Source organism: Leptidea sinapis, chromosome 16, assembly GCF_905404315.1.
Source record: "Leptidea sinapis chromosome 16, ilLepSina1.1, whole genome shotgun sequence".
Classification (NCBI taxonomy): Eukaryota; Metazoa; Arthropoda; class Insecta; order Lepidoptera; family Pieridae; genus Leptidea; species Leptidea sinapis.
In genome coordinates, this window is record NC_066280.1 from 11,867,106 (window position 1) to 11,881,442 (window position 14,337).

Here is a 14,337-nt window from a genome sequence, read left to right on the forward strand (position 1 = left end):
GCAGTTGTTGCTTTCTAATAAATCGAGGGCATGGCTCCTTTCACGACTTTTCTCTAAGTCTCGTAGTTTCCGACTTGGCCATCACCGCCCTTCTCAAAAAACCACCCAGTATATATGTACAATAAATTCAAAAACTATTGTTGCATTTCTTAACGAAACTCCTCAACAAAAGCAGTGAATACGAATTGTTATAATTAATATATTTAGCGTTATTTCTGCCGTGAAGCAGTAATGTGTAAACATTACTGTGTTTCGGTCTGAAGGGCGCCGTAGCTAGTGAAATTACTGGGCAAATGAGACTTAACATCTTATGTCTCAAGGTGACGAGCGCAATTGTGGAGTCACTCAGAATTATTGGTGTTTTTCAAGAATCCTGAGCGGCACTTCATTGTTATGGGCAAGGCGTTGCAATTATCATCAGATGAACATCCTGCTTGTCTCGTCCCTTATTTTCATTTAAAAAAAATGTGGGTAGTCTTTGAAGTTTAATTGACGATTCAAAAGTATTTTCAAGTCAATAATAAAATTTTAAATTATATGAGTTATTTGTTGAAAGGAGAAGCGGATTCCCAATATTCATTAAAATCTCTTAAATATAATAATAATATTATGTTCATATGAGCTTTCTTTCACTTGCTTGAGTTCATTAGTTATATTACTAAGCGGGAAATAAGAATGTTTTGTTTACAAATAACCTCTAGACTGCCTCTCACTGTTGACAGAGATAATATTTAAATAACACGTACTGGAGAGATGATTCTTTGCGACGTGTGCGTCACACAGACAGACCGTGATGTAGTTGCTCTGTCTCGAAGGCTCATAGGTAGATGGTTTCGGATAGTTCGTTTTTGGATAGGAGATCTCTTATTTCACCAGTGGGAGGCTCCTTTGGATGTCGGCTAGACTATGGGTACCACAACGGCGCCTATTTTTACCGTGAAGCAGTAATGTGTACGCTGTGTTTCGGCGAATTCGGTGTTTTGTGAAGGCGCCGTAGCTAGTTAAATTACTGGGAAAATGAGACTTAACATCTTATGTCTCAAGGTGACGAGCGCAGTTGTAGTGCCGCTCAGAATTTTTGGTGTTTTTCAAGAATCCTGAGCGGCACTGCATTGGGCAAGGCGTATCAATTACCAACAGCTGAACTTCCTGCTCTTCTCGTCCCTTATTTTCATAAAAAAAAAAAATCTGCTAGAGTAGCATCTAGGAAAATTCACTGTTTTATAAGTACAGTGTCCGTTAAGACACATTTCTTAATCACGAAGTATTGGAACATTATTTATTTATATTTACGCCAAAGTAACTCAACTGTATCATCTACAGAATCTACTTTACAGTTGATAACCATAGCCACAACTAGAGAGTTGAACAAAGATATCACGATTTACATTACGTCACTCGAACGGATGGCTCAGTGGAAGAACGCTCGCACGCAACGTTAATTTGTGTAATTTATTATTGTTCTACGAAGGAACATTTTCGCGTATTCTCATAAAATTATATTATATTACTAGCTGACCCAGCAAACGTTGTATTGCCATCATAGTTAACAACTGTAGTTAATTCTACCAACTATATGTAGCTAAAATTAATTTGTTTTTTACCTCCTGAGAAAGTAAGAAAGATATAAAGATTCTAATTACTTAGTTATTAATTTTAAAGTATTGTTTCAATTAGATTTCTAAAGGACGGGGGACACATCAAATGAAAAACAAAATTGTTGTTTTTATTTAATTTCGCACATTTTCATATTTATTCACCTTTTAAACCTTCTCTGAACTTCCACAAATGATTCAAGACCAAAATTAGCCAAGTTCTCAAGTTTTAGCGAGACCAACGAACAGAAATACATTTTTATATATATAGATATATAATAAAATTATATTTATTATTACATAACATGATGTGAGTTGTTATTGACATTAAACCTTCCTTAAATTTATGACGTTTCCTTGTATTTGTTTTCCATTAATTGTTTATCTCAGTTGAGGAATTAGCAGAAAATGCATGACTATTGTTTTTATGTAACGTCAAATAGTAAAATTTACGTCAATTACACAGTCAATATATTATCAAACAGGAAGTAGAGAATTTCATTGAAATACTTTGTTGACGATAAAACGTAATTCACAAACTCTCATGAATTGAATACATTTTACATGAATGTAAATTTTTATTGAAAAACTGAAATAAAAACCACACAGTTGAATTCAAACGTCATGTCCGAAGACAAATTGCTGAAGACTGTGTTACAATTATCATTAGGTGACTGACACACTATTCATTTTGAAGTTATATTTATTTAGGCGCGTTATGAAAAAATTATGAGTGAAATTTTAAAAGTAACAGGGTGAAGTTGGTTCCTAAAATTTTCTGACGTTTGCGACATTCGTTATTATTTTTTTGGTTTATTCGTCCATTATTGGGATAGGCAAAGGGTTCAAGCCCGTACAGCCGTATTCTTTATTTTTTAATTAATTGTCAAAGGCATCGTTGCAAGATTTTTACAATATTGTTCTTTCTACAAACGTAGAATAGCACGGAAACGGAAATAGCAACACACACTGACAAGAAACTATTTGGTCGACTGAAGGACTAGCATCTATGGTCATTTTTTATTTTTTTTTTATTCGAACCACCAACAGAATTACACGTATAAAATTGTTACATTAATTATGTCTTAGGTACTAGGTAGTATTAACGTGTATCTATACATATAAATAGCTACAGAGTTCACATTATATACCTATTATGATATAAAATTTTATCACCTAAAAATCTATAAAATTTAATAATATGTAGTTCAGTTTGTATACTGCCTTAGAGTACAGACCCACCTGACTGCGTTTTTTATTGGTCATGACTGGGGCGGCTCGAGTCATTCGTCTTTGGGTAATATTTCAAAGTCTGATTCAAGTCGCGTCTTGAAGCTTGGGTGAGATTTTGTTTTTTGTTGTTTTTCAAATGCGAAGCCCAGTCTTTTTGGCAAAGTATTGAAATTTATTCATTGCGATCGGAAAATAAGCACATTTGTCTTCGATTATGTGCGTCGTATTTCTTTTCATCTTTTTATAGACTTATCTAAACATTCACCACGTCACCTTAGTGACGAAAATGTTAATTGCTTTAATCACAGATAATTTAAAGATATTTTAAAATAGGTAATTGAGTTTCAGTTATGTTTTTTCGTCTCTCATCGGAATAAAGTAATTAAGAGAGACCGACTTCAGTTTAAAAAAATAGATGTACTTCTATTCAGCCTAGCGAAACTCTCTAACACAGCTGCTGGCAATAATCTTGTAAAAAACGTTTCGTTTTCAAACTTAGCCGGATTATACTACGTCGCCATATTATTGTAATTACTATTTCAAACTTATGCCAAAGCACTGCACGTTTGATACTAAACTAAATTTCAATTTTGAATTAGGCAGTCCCGTTTCTTATTAGTTATTTAAATCATCTTTGCTTTTACCTTGAAATTTAAATGAATTGCATTGATTTATTTATATCAATAATCTATTCAATTGCATTTATTACAAACAAATTACGTACCTACCTACCGACACGGACTAGAAAAAAAAGAAGGACTCCGCGCCGTTATATTAGCAAGTGATACTAGTTACACAATTTTTTCTCTCTTAAATAATCATATATATGTATCCACAAATACGTTTATTGTATTGTTTTTACACATTTTCACTACGCACGACGTTATTTTTTAAATATTTTATTGCGACGCAAACTGATCTGTCAAAGACGATGGCAAATCTCATAATGGCAGCCGATCGGCTTGTATTAGTGTAAGTGTATGCGTGGGGCTATGTATTTACACGTTTACCGGCTTGTTTTGGTGTCTCACTGGTATGTCGGGTGACACGGAGTCCTTCTTTTTTTTCCTCGTCCGTGCGTACCGAATAAAATCTTCAATATGTATGTGTAGACTGTAATAATATATACTCATAGTCATATATGATTACTGTAATTTATTTTCAGCTGACGACAAAAACGTCTTTTTCTTATAAAACAGATTATAAATAAATCACGTGCCATGCCGCTTTGGTGACGTTGATAAGATTATGAATCTAGTGGATTTTTTATTCAGTTTTAAAGTTAACATAGCTTACATTTATAATTTTTCTTATTGTTATTCGTCTTTTGTTAAACTTTTTATCGAATATTTAGACACTGCTTTCATGATCTTCATACATACACAATAACACATACAATTAGATGCGTCTAATGACATACATTAACATCAAAGATATTTTAGTAAGTTAATATTAACGTCATTAGTTTTTGTATGTTAATAATTGATTAAAAAAATTGTATATTAGGTGTGTTATCAAGCACATCAAAAACAAGTCTTAGCAGTGTATTATTTATTAGCAGATATCTTATAATTCTTTAAACTGTAAAACAATTTTTTCAAAATAATTACTTGATTCTATGCTGTCTCGCAAAGCTATACAAAGAAAGTATGTAGAGGAAAGGGGAAACAAGGGGTCGAAAGAGCGCCATCTAGTGAAAGTAGAGGAAAACATCATAGCGCTCTTTCAACGCCATACTAATAATTGTAGTTAACTTTTACGCGATCGAATACATAAGTAAAAAAGCTCATACTTGGCACTCAGATCGGCAATTTTTTGCGCGCAGGGATTTATAATGTTTTTGAAATAAACAGGTTCATAAAATTGTCTGAAAAAATTCTGTACATTTAACAATACGTGTATTTACATAAAATAAACTTTTTAGTGATGACGCGTTTGAGAGAAAATTATGATTATTTTACGATGCGGCCACTTGAACTTAGTCAATAAATCTGCCTCTAGTTTAGTTTGAAGTGACATAATATATTATCAAGGTATTTATTTAACCCGTACACTGTCAATACATAACAACAGGTGCCAAAGTTTGGTAAAAGAACGTCAGAATCTTACTTTTACTCATCAGATGATTTACTCATCGAGTGCGCAATATAATAAACCTCAATTTCATAATTAAATTCTTCTATGTGTTTGTCAAAAGGCCATTCAGATTTAGCACACACAGCCTTCGAGTGAAAATCGATAAGAAACGTTGCCCACGTGCAGTGCGGCACGTCGACAGTTTGATAACAAGCAACATGAGTACTGCTCGATAGTTGTTGTGATTTCTGTTTGATTGCAACAGAACCGCTCGTGTGACGTCGCCTTATTGCCGTATTTTTTAGTTTTATTTTGTTCGAATATCTTTTTAATCTCATATTTTTATAAAGAAAACTGACAAATTTTTACAAAACTTTTATAATACATTTTGACGTGATAACTATCGTCCTATAAATCGATGAACGCCAGTTGCATGCACAAAAAAGTGTCACGTTCCGTCTGAGCCGAGTGTGTGTGTGAGCGCGGAATAAGCGATAGAGAGGCACGATCGGCCTCAGCGTTCGGCTTGTGACGAGCGCGGAACTAGCGATAAAGAGGCATGATCGGCCTCAGCGTTCGGCTTGTGACGAGCGCGGAACTAGCGATAAAGAGGCACGATCAGCCTCAGCGTCCGGCTTCTGGCGAGCGCGGAACAAGTGATATGGAGGCACGATCGGCCTAAGCGTTTGGATTGTGGAGAGCGCGGAACAAGCGATAGAGAGGCACGATCGGACTTAGCGTTTGGCTTGTGACGCATCTTGTTCTTTGATTATTAAAAAAAAAGTCACATCGGTCGGCGTGTGCAGTAATAATAGGTTATGTTTCAATTTAGACTAAAAAATATTAAGTAAGACTCATTTATATGAATCGTTCATATGGTCCTTAGCGACTATACATACAACGTTTTTTTATACCATTTATTAAATGATTCTTTAATTCACATTCTATTACGTGAGCTACATACCTGTTTAACCCTATAATGTTAAATAGGATGTACAGTTCTGAGTCCATACTTAAATAAGAACACAAACGGCTGGACTTATTAGGGGATATTGTGTTTTGTGGATGTCAGATTACTCAGGTAAACCTGTCACTTCTCCCTGCATCTTTAGATCTTTACTCATTACTCAAAATAAAAGCTTGACATGTCGGTACAATCTGTCCAATGTGATTCTGTCTTCTGTGAGCTTCTTTTGAGTCATTTCTGACGCCCCTTTTTGACAGCTCTTGTCCATTCGATTCTTAAAAACGCGAATCCGCTGTATTGACTATAACTATGGCCGAGGTATTGGTTGTGTGGCAAAGGTGTCAATTGGCCTGATTCATTGTTCCCACACAGACTACGATAATTCCTTGTACAAACATCTCAAATATTCTTTTAAATAATATTTACTTTAAAATATACCTTGGTGGAGAAGCCTCCTTGATAAATATATACCTACATCTAATTGTTTTAACAGTGTGTCAGTTGACAAAAGCATTGATAAATAAAAACACATCGATGTCTCATATCAAAGAGGATATAAATACTACGTAATGAGAGACGGGACTAAGTAATAATTTAAATTTATTATTGTAATTACATATGAGTTTGTTATTGTAATTACAATATGGCGACGAGTATAATCCGGCTAAGTTAGAAAGTTGCTTAAAACGTAGTGAAATTCGGTTATCTCCGTTTTTTACAAGATTATAGCTGTCATTTGTCAATCTATTAAAGACTGCACGTTTCATGTAATCGTGTGAATCGCTTTTTTCTTATAGAGTTTCGCTTGGCTGTCTCGTATTGTTGATTAACATCGTGGGGGAACACATACCAACTTAATTGAAGAGAATATAAACTCAACTCCGCTTGTTGGGTGGTCCTTGCTAAGTATGAAAATTTTATGCTGAGTTTAATTATCGATCATGTACTGTATAAATTAATCTGATGTGTATACATTACTCATACCCCTAATGATAATTTTTAACGGTTCGGTGCAATGGTTTTTGTTCATATCCCTTTATGACAAATAGGGTAAAACCTACTCATCAAATGGGATAGTAACGTTTTTGGAGCGCATCATTTCTCGCGCACCTTTCACTTTTCAGTTGCGTGTGTGTATGTATCCTCGGGACTTTTTTATAGTTTTTATAGCAGTAAATATTATTTATTGCGTTCAGTTGTAGGTATTCTATCGGTAGCAAGATATCTAAAGGTATCAAGAACTTATTATAAAATAATCATCATATTATTGGTGTGTTATTTACTAATAATAACAAAAATATAATTTTATTACTCCAAATATCATCTATCTTACTAACCGACTTCAAAAAAGAGGAGGTTATCAATTCGATCGGTATTTTTGTTTTTATGTGTGTACACCGATTACTCTGAGATTTATGATCCGATTTATGTTATTTTTCTTTACTTCGATGCAGAATAGATGCCATTTGGTTCCATAAAAATTGTACATAGTTTGATCCAGTAGTTTTCATTTTATAAACATTTTTTATGAAAATTTTTGTTTACCTCAATGATATAATTGTTTTTTGTGTAAGGCTTTTTTAGGAGTTTCCATTCAGGTTGATTATATATTATAATTATTAATTGACACTAAAAAGTAAAAAATAAAAAAAAATTACGTTCAAAAAAACCAACTTCAATAACTGAAAAGTATCTAATAATAATAACCAAAAAATTAATTTAATACACGTTTACTTTTAATATTAATAAAATACTATTATTTGTAAGTTCTACATATTGATAGCTTTGAAGTCGGTGCCAAGCCAAATGTAAGTACCTACACTCGCCACGCGTGACTTTGAGCGGGATAGCTTCGTCTAGAACTAAACAACCCAAGCGGACAGACACGCGTGGCCAGACAACCTTAATAATTACAGTAAGTAAGCTGTTTATAGTATGAAGTTTTATTTTATTAAGGACTTGGCACTGACTTAAAACCTATCAATAGGTAGCACATATACATAATAGCATTTTATTAATATTAAAGGTAAAGGTGTATTAAATTAAATTTTTAGTTATTTGATGAATTCTATGACGGCCTGACACAAACTCTACAATTTATTCTTTAAAAAATTTATCGTTGCGCCTGTCTCTGTCAGACTTCATTAATCGGAAATGACTTGATCAATATTGTTTATGAAAATAAATATTGTAAGAAGTTGTAGTTACTAATAAAAGATACGATAAATATGATATCGATGTATCTAAAGGTGTTAATAAATGCCGGCTAATGTAAAATGAGTTCCAATCGATGCGATGGAATAAATTAAACGGGGCTCAGCTTAAACTGGACGTATGTCGGTCGAGCGCAAGCATCTTTTGTCAATGCTGTTTCCTTAGACCATTCATACGTTTAGACATGATTTACGCAGTGACAGCTGTGAAAACGTCAAAAAAAATTGCGGATGACTGTTTACCTCTATTCTGAGCAAAGCACTCACACTAACACAACTTGACATACTAATCGCTAGTGTAAGACGTAGCATGTCACGCACACTAAAGTAATAAACCTTTCCTCTATTCATCGGTTGTCTCGGAGCAAGAGGCTCTATCTAGACGTATAAATTATCTAAGGCTGTTTTTATAACTTAAAAAACAAGAAAGAAAATTGATTAAAAAACTAATTAACAAGGTTTAAAAAGAGGAAAATTCATATTTTTACGTAAAATTCAATATAAATTCACATGTTCCATACCTAATAAAACAAACTCTAAGTATACGTGTTTAAAGATATTTTTACGCGGTAATTTTTAAGCTATTGCATAGCTTCTATCGCGGGCCTTGAGCGTGGAGACCGAATCCAGAAATTCCGTAATGAAAATAACCTAACACTTACTTACTAGATGTATATAGATATTTCGGCACGGTCATTACAGTTGCCGTGGAACAGCGGTTATCACGTATGCTTTTTGTGCAGAAGGTCCCAGGTTCGAGCCTGGGGTACATCTTGACATTTTTTTATCACGTTTTTTTAATTTTTATTATTATGACAAGACTTTTTATTTAGTTTCACCTGTCCCGTTGTCTGTCTGTAATCAAATCTTGCAAGTTAAATTTTACTCACTTCCCGTTTGCTTTTTTTAAAATTAATTTTATCAAAAAACAAATACTGCATAATGTAAATAAATAAATAATTATAATTGCATAAGTTGATAAAAAATGCTATGCAATAGCTTTACCGCGGCAGTCCCCGAGTGCCACACGTCTTTTTTTATCATTACATCCAATGACGTTCTATACATAATATCGGTAAGCCGCTGTATAAACACGCGTTACTCTGTCGTCACAGTGACGTAGATCGAATCGGTCGTTCTATCATTGCTTGTATAACTAGACAAGTCAGGACGCTAATTTTAGCTCAAACATACGAGCAACGAAGAGTTTGAGAGAATGACCGGTCACCTTTCGTCACAATCAATCAATGTATGTATATCAATGATATGTTGGACACCTCCAACATTCATTGCTATGCAGACGACAGCACTGGTGATGCCATATACACGGGCCATGCAGGTCTCTCTGGGGAAATCGTCGACCAGTGCCGGGAGAAACTTGTGTCTTCTATCGAGTCTTCTCTTGAGAAGGTCGCGGAATGGGGAAAATTGAACCTTGTCCAATTTAACCCCCAGAAGACTCAAGTTTGCGCGTTTACCACTAAAAAACCCCATTTGTCGTATCACCGCTCTTCGACAACACTTCCCTCAAAGCCTCGCCTAGTATCGGAATACTGGGTCTCGAAATCTCGAGCGATTGCCAATTTCATGGTCATCTGGAGGGCAAAGCCAAATTGGCTTCAAAGAAATTGGGCGTCATTAATAGAGCACGGCAATACTTGAAGCCGGTCACATACTAGCGCTCTACAAATCGCAGGTCCGGCCACACATGGAGTATTGCTGTCATCTCTGGTCTGGCGCACCCCAGTATCAGCTTGATCCATTTGACCGCGTGCAACGCAGAGCAGCTCGAATTGTCGGGGACCCAGTGCTCTGTGAACGGCTGGATCACTTGGCGTTGCGTAGAGACGTCGCTTCATTGTGTGTCTTCTACCGCATTTATCACGGGGAGTGTTCCGAAGAGCTGTTTAACCTGATTCCTGCAGCCGAATTCCACCTTCGCACGACACGCCACAAGTTAGGATATCATCCTCACCATCTGGATGTGTGGCGGTCCTCCACAGTGCGGTTTTCAAGGAGCTTTCTTCCACGTACTACAAAGCTGTGGAATGAGCTTCCTTGTGCGGTGTTTCAGGGACGATACGACATGGGTACCTTCAAAAAAAGCGCGTACATCTTCCTTAAAGGCCGGCAATGCTCCTGTGATTCCTCTGGTGTTGCAAGAGATTGTGGGCGGCGGTGATCACTTAACAACAGGTGACCCGTACGCTCGTTTGTCCTCCTATTCCAAAAAAAAAAAGAGTTATTAACAACACGATTCACTTTCCTCTAAGGAAGTAGCAACTTTTTTCGAATCGCTCACTTTGACACATAAGATATCTAGTGTAGGTTGAAATATTACCTCATGACGAATGAATGAATGAACTAAATCAGTTTGCGATTCAATTGACATCATTTTAGACATTCAATTGACATCATTGCGATTTAATCAGTTGATTTGACGTCAGCCTAAATTAGATAAATAATTATAATTCGGTATATGTAATATGATAAAAAAAAAGAAGATAGCTCTAATCACGTCGTGGTACGAAATAGCAAAGCAGTTCATTTTAGGTTGTCAATTGAATCGCAATAAGAGTTCATGGTAGGCCCGCTGTTGTTATAATGGAATTGCTTCACAGTGGAACTGTCAAACCGTGCGTCACTAAATTCTCTCAAAGAAAATATGTCCATGCAAAACAATTATGGGTCCCAAATCGACAAAAACTATCCTATCTCTTAAGTTGGACTAAACTGCACTCCATGAAGTAATCCCCATTTTAATCCGTTCATTAGTTTAGGAGTCCATCGTGGACAAACAACGTGACACGTAATTTATATTAAGATTAAAAGATTATTTGACAGTTCCAATAACAAATTAAACCCACGTAATTTATGTAGGTAATGTAGCGAACCGTATTTCGGCTACTAATAAAAAACTATTAAGATATACCAGTGGGAGGTTCCTTTGCACAGGATGCCGGCTAGATTATGGGTACCACAACAACGCCTATTTCCGCCGTGAAGCAGTAATTTGTAAAAATTACCGTGTTTCGGTCTGAAGGGCGCCATAGTTAGTCAAATTACTGGGCAAATGAGACTTAACATCTTAAGGTGACATTGCACTGCATTGTAATGTGCATGGCGTATCAATTACCATCAGCTGAACGTCCTCCTCGTCTCGTACCTTATTTTGATAAATAAAAAAAAAGATATAAGATACAAAGTTGTAATATGACACATAATATATTATTATATCAACTCTTAACATCCACACTATCTGGATGAGTGGCATTCTTCTACAGTAAGGTTTTCAAGGATCTTGCTTCCACGTAAAACCACAAACTAAACAATTAAACTGTAGCGAACTGCGCAATACATAATTTTCATGCAAACATTGACAAGACGAAGCTTTCAAAACCTGCGACTTTATGTGGAATTGGAATAACATACAATGGTGAAAATAAATTAAAAATATGAACCCTGAACACCAAATTTTCACTCACTTTATTATTTTCACACATGATAACCGATCTCAATCCGTGGTTGCTAATTATGGGCCTGATGACGCCTATGCTCGGAGTTTCCCTGCCAGATCGAATCAGAAATGAGAAGATCCGAACGAAAGTAACTGACATAGCCCAAATTATTGCGAAATTGAAGTGCCAGTGGGCAGTGCACATAGTTTTACGGACAAATGGCTGGTGGGGCAGTAAAGTTTCGAACGGCGACCACGTACCGGAAGACGCAGTGTTAGTAGGCCCCCCACAAGATGGACCGACGATCTGGTCAATATCACTGGAATGCATTGGATGAGATCTTTAGGGAAGGCCTTTGTTCAGCAGTGGACGTCTTCCGGCTGATGATGATGAATACCGATCTGGATCTCTCTATCGATGGATAGATGTTAATTATATATTATAGCCGATATTACGACTTTACTGAAAATTGCTAAGTGTAAGATTGACAGTCCAACCTTGTATTCCTTACCAACATTCTAGAAAAAAGAATCTCCTCCATATTCTACTCATGCGCACAAACTATAGATAACGCTCCTTTTTACCACGTACTTTGAATAATTTTCACAACCTAAACTCATCCGAAATAGATCTTTTTAGTTCCAGTTTACGTAGTGTTAAAAAACTTATTATACAAGATTATTTGGTCACAGAAAACTAATATAATGACAATATAAGTGTAATTTAATATACAAATTATTTAAGTTTTCTTTAGTGTTAATTCCGCCAATATTTGTCTTTAAAACAATTCGACACGTGTTTCGCCTCTACACGAGGCATCCTCAGGACGTGTTGTCTCGCCAAAAACTGGCACGAGACTGAATCAAATGAGCCGGAAGCCGCTCTTTTATACCCTCGCCCCATGAAATGACGCGCTGTGATTGGTCGGCTGTTGTGACGTATTACCCCCGGAAGAGACACGTAACAAAGGTGATGGGACTAAATTTGTTTGTTCATTCAACAATGTAAACATATTGTTATTTTTGTGTTTTATTATTTCTAATTGCTCTAACACATTTAAGCGAAATCCTTTTTCACATGTATGCAAAATATTAAAATTATTATTGTTTCCGAGTGAGTGACCTGTATCAATTAAATGTTTCGCGAAGTTTGATTTTTCGGGATGATTATTCGTAAATGCGGCAATATGTTCCTTTAATCTAATTTCGAAATTTCGACCTGTTTGACCTATATATACCTCGTTACAAGTGTCACAACTTAGTTTATAAACGCCGGATTTTTCGGAATTATTTAATCGATCTTTGCCATTACATATTCGACTGACATTGTGATTCGTTCGGAAGGACACATTAATATTGTTTTTCCTAAATATTTTAGCTATTTAATCCGATATTGGACCAAAATATGTCAAACTACCCACATATTTAGTATTTGATTGTGGTGGGACGGGATAAAGTTCTGAATTAATTAAACGTTTTTGTTTATTTTAAATAATTTGTTCACTAACTGTTTTGTATAGCCGTTGGAAACCGCGATTTGGTATATTGTATTAAGTTCTTTCGCGAAGCTGTCACGGGACAGTGGGACTGACATTAATCTGTGAACATAGCAGCGGAAGGCCGCTAGTTTATGTTGTACGGGGTGGCAAGATGACGCGGGAATAGCAATATCTGTATATGACGGCTTTCTATAGATTTTGAATTCTAATTTATTATTTACTCTTGTTAATGTTAAATCCAAAAAATTTAGAGATTGGTTTGATTCGAATTCCAATTTAAACTTTATTTTTGGGTGGATCTTATTAATTTTATTAATGAATAGATTGATTTGACGTTCGGTGCCTGTCCAGCAAATTATTATGTCGTCAACGTATCGGTAATAAAACAGGATATGTGGGTCTCTCACCACGTAATTACACTCAAAATTATCCATAAATATTTCAGCCATAATTGGACTTAATGGTGATCCCATTGCTAATCCTTCCTTTTGGCGATAGAATTGATTTTTAAATTTAAAATAATTTTGTTTCATACATAACCTAGTAAGATTGATGATGTCATCCTTTTCACCGGGATGTATCCTCTGTTTTTCAAAGAGATCATCAAGGATAATTAAAGTTTGTTCATATGGAACATTGGTAAATAAACTATCTACATCGAGAGACAATAATTTGGTATTTGGTGGAAGGTTGGTATTTTTTACTTTATTTATCAAATCTAGACTATTTTTCAAACTATACTGAGGATTGAATAATGATTTGTTTTTTATTATTACGTTAAGTTTTTTGGCAAGGTCGTACGTCGGGGCACCGATATAAGAAACTACTGGACGGACAGGATTATTTTCTTTGTGAATTTTAGGTAAACCGTATAAGATGGGAGGTCGCGGATTCATGGGAACTACGTATTTTAATTTACTTGGAGAAATAAATGACAAATTCTTAATGGACTCTTTTAATTCTGAAGTAAAGTTTTTAGTGGGGTCCGAGTTCAGACGTTCAAAATCGTCGGTTTGTATTATATCATTTACTTTCTGTTCATAATCGTTTTTATTTAGAATAACAATGCAATTACCTTTATCGGCTTTTGAAATGACTAAATTTTCTTGATTTAATTTATTTTGTAAAGAATTACAAAATAAATTAAATTTATGTAATTTGAATTCAAATTACATAATATCGAGTTTGACATTTTAGAAAATAAAGCGCGGGAATTAGCCAATAGACTAGTACAAGAAAAATATCAAATACAGTCTAGAAAATTGACACAGCTATTACGGGATAGTCAAAACAAAAA

At 35.2% G+C, this 14,337-nt stretch overlaps 1 protein-coding gene and 1 long non-coding RNA gene across 2 annotated transcripts in view; both read left to right on the forward strand.

Annotated features, from left to right (window-relative positions):
- Window positions 1-14,337, forward strand: part of LOC126968782 (uncharacterized) — a 559,194-nt gene that overhangs the window by 195,469 nt on the left and 349,388 nt on the right. The gene's annotated exons all lie outside the window — the stretch shown is intronic.
- The window catches only part of LOC126968733 (transmembrane protein 205), a 69,815-nt gene that overhangs the window by 30,118 nt on the left and 25,360 nt on the right, over window positions 1-14,337 (forward strand). The gene's annotated exons all lie outside the window — the stretch shown is intronic.